Raw genomic sequence first — 3,390 nt, 5'->3', positions numbered from 1 at the left:
GGGCCCCTGCTAGAACATATTTCCCAAGTGCGTCGATTTTTTGGGTCGCCGACACAAGCTCGGGTCAAAAAAATTTTTTTTTCTCGGTGACTCAAAACATCAATTTTAGACTCCCCTGAGTATGAAAAGTGAAACGAAAATCATTTTTGAGAAGAAAAAAATTTGTATGGGAGGGCCCCTGCTAGAACATTTTTCCCAAGTGCGTCGATTTTGGGTCGCCGACACAAGCTCGGGTCAAAAAAATTTTTTTTTCTCGGTGACTCAAAACATCAATTTTAGACTCCCCTGAGTATGAAAAGTGAAACGAAAATCATTTTTGAGAAGAAAAAAATTTTTGTATGGGAGGGCCCCTGCTAGAACATTTTTTCCCAAGTGCGTCGATTTTTGGGTCGCCGACACAAGCTCGGGTCAAAAAAATTTTTTTTTCACGGTGACTCAAAACATCATTTTAGACTCCCCTGAGTATGAAAAGTGAAACGAAATCATTTTTGAGAAGAAAAAATTTTTGTATGGGAGGGCCCCTGCTAGAACATTTTTACCAAGTGCGACCATTTTACCCGGTGAGTCAAAAAAAATTTTTGTATGGGAGGGCCCCTGCTAGAACATTTTTCCCAAGTGCGTCGATTTTTGGGTCGCCGACACAAGCTCGGGTCAAAAAAATTTTTTTTTCACGGTGACTCAAAACATCAATTTTAGACTCCCCTGAGTATGAAAAGTGAAACGAAAATCATTTTTGAGAAGAAAAAATTTTTGTATGGGAGGGCCCCTGCTAGAACATTTTTCCCAAGTGCGTCGATTTTGGGTCGCCGACACAAGCTCGGGTCAAAAAAATTTTTTTTTTCTCGGTGACTCAAAACATCAATTTAGACTCCCCTGACTATGAAAAGTGAAACGAAAATCATTTTTGAGAAGAAAAAATTTTTGTATGGGAGGGCCCCTGCTAGAACATTTTTCCCAAGTGCGTCGATTTTTGGGTCGCCGACACAAGCTCGGGTCAAAAAAATTTTTTTTTCACGGGTGACTCAAAACATCAATTTTAGACTCCCCTGAGTATGAAAAGTGAAACGAAAATCATTTTTGAGAAGAAAAAATTTTTGTATGGGAGGGCCCCTGCTAGAACATTTTTCCCAAGTGCGTCGATTTTTGGATCGCCGACACAAGCTCGGGTCAAAAAATTTTTTTTTCACGGTGACTCAAAACATCAATTTTAGACTCCCCTGAGTATGAAAAGTGAAACGAAAATCATTTTTGAGAAGAAAAAATTTTGTATGGGAGGGCCCCTGCTAGAACATTTTTCCCAAGTGCGTCGATTTTGGGTCGCCGACACAAGCTCGGGTCAAAAAAATTTTTTTTTTCTCGGTGACTCAAAACATCAATTTTAGACTCCCCTGACTATGAAAAGTGAAACGAAAATCATTTTTGAGAAGAAAAAATTTTTGTATGGGAGGGCCCCTGCTAGAACATTTTTCCCAAGTGCGTCGATTTTTGGGTCGCCGACACAAGCTCGGGTCAAAAAATTTTTTTTTTCACGGTGACTCAAAACATCAATTTTAGACTCCCCTGAGTATGAAAAGTGAAACGAAAATCATTTTTGAGAAGAAAAAAATTTGTATGGGAGGGCCCCTGCTAGAACATTTTTCCCAAGTGCGTCGATTTTGGGTCGCCGACACAAGCTCGGGTCAAAAAAATTTTTTTTTCACGGTGACTCAAAACATCAATTTTAGACTCCCCTGAGTATGAAAAGTGAAACGAAAATCATTTTTGAGAAGAAAAAATTTTTGTATGGGAGGGCCCCTGCTAGAACATTTTTCCCAAGTGCGTCGATTTTGGGTCGCCGACACAAGCTCGGGTCAAAAAATTTTTTTTTTCACGGTGACTCAAAACATCAATTTTAGACTCCCCTGAGTATGAAAAGTGAAACGAAAATCATTTTTGAGAAGAAAAAATTTTTGTATGGGAGGGCCCCTGCTAGAACATTTTTCCCAAGTGCGTCGATTTTGGGTCGCCGACACAAGCTCGGGTCAAAAAAATTTTTTTTTCACGGTGACTCAAAACATCAATTTTAGACTCCCCTGAGTATGAAAAGTGAAACGAAAATCACTTTTGAGAAGAAAAAATTTTTGTATGGGAGGGCCCCTGCTAGAACATTTTTCCCAAGTGCGTCGATTTTGGGTCGCCGACACAAGCTCGGGTCAAAAAATTTTTTTTTTCACGGTGACTCAAAACATCAATTTTAGACTCCCCTGAGTATGAAAAGTGAAACGAAAATCATTTTTGAGAAGAAAAAAATTTGTATGGGAGGGCCCCTGCTAGAACATTTTTCCCAAGTGCGTCGATTTTGGGTCGCCGACACAAGCTGGGGTCAAAAAAATTTTTTTTTCACGGTGACTCAAAACATCAATTTTAGACTCCCCTGAGTATGAAAAGTGAAACGAAAATCATTTTTGAGAAGAAAAAATTTTTGTATGGGAGGGCCCCTGCTAGAAACATTTTTCCCAAGTGCGTCGATTTTGGGTCGCCGACACAAGCTCGGGTCAAAAATTTTTTTTTTTCACGGTGACTCAAAACATCAATTTTAGACTCCCCTGAGTATGAAAAGTGAAACGAAAATCATTTTTGAGAAGAAAAAATTTTTGTATGGGAGGGCCCCTGCTAGAACATTTTTCCCAAGTGCGTCGATTTTGGGTCGCCGACACAAGCTCGGGTCAAAAAATTTTTTTTTCACGGTGACTCAAAACATCAATTTTAGACTCCCCTGAGTATGAAAAGTGAAACGAAAATCACTTTTGAGAAGAAAAAATTTTTGTATGGGAGGGCCCCTGCTAGAACATTTTTCCCAAGTGCGTCGATTTTGGGTCGCCGACACAAGCTCGGGTCAAAAAATTTTTTTTTTCACGGTGACTCAAAACATCAATTTTAGACTCCCCTGAGTATGAAAAGTGAAACGAAAATCATTTTTGAGAAGAAAAAATTTTTGTATGGGAGGGCCCCTGCTAGAACATTTTTCCCAAGTGAGTCGATTTTTGGGTCGCCGACACAAGCTCGGGTCAAAAAAATTTTTTTTTCACGGTGACTCAAAACATCAATTTTAGACTCCCCTGAGTATGAAAAGTGAAACGAAAATCATTTTTGAGAAGAAAAAAATTTGTATGGGAGGGCCCCTGCTAGAACATTTTTCCCAAGTAAATTCGATTTTACCCGGTGAGTCAAAAAATTTTGATAAAAATATTTTTCCAAAATCGTGTTCATTGCCTATTATAAGGGACCAGGTCAGCTCACACGCATTTTTGGAGACCATATGGAAAGTGCGTCTGGGATTGCGGAAATTAAGTTTAGAGTGTTAAATGATGGTTTCGCAATCCCGAAAGGCTCAAAATCCACCCTAAGGTC

Source organism: Anopheles moucheti (genome assembly GCF_943734755.1).
Source record: "Anopheles moucheti chromosome X unlocalized genomic scaffold, idAnoMoucSN_F20_07 X_unloc_65, whole genome shotgun sequence".
Lineage (NCBI taxonomy): Eukaryota > Metazoa > Arthropoda > Insecta > Diptera > Culicidae > Anopheles > Anopheles moucheti.
Note: the sequence above shows the minus strand (reverse complement) of the source record.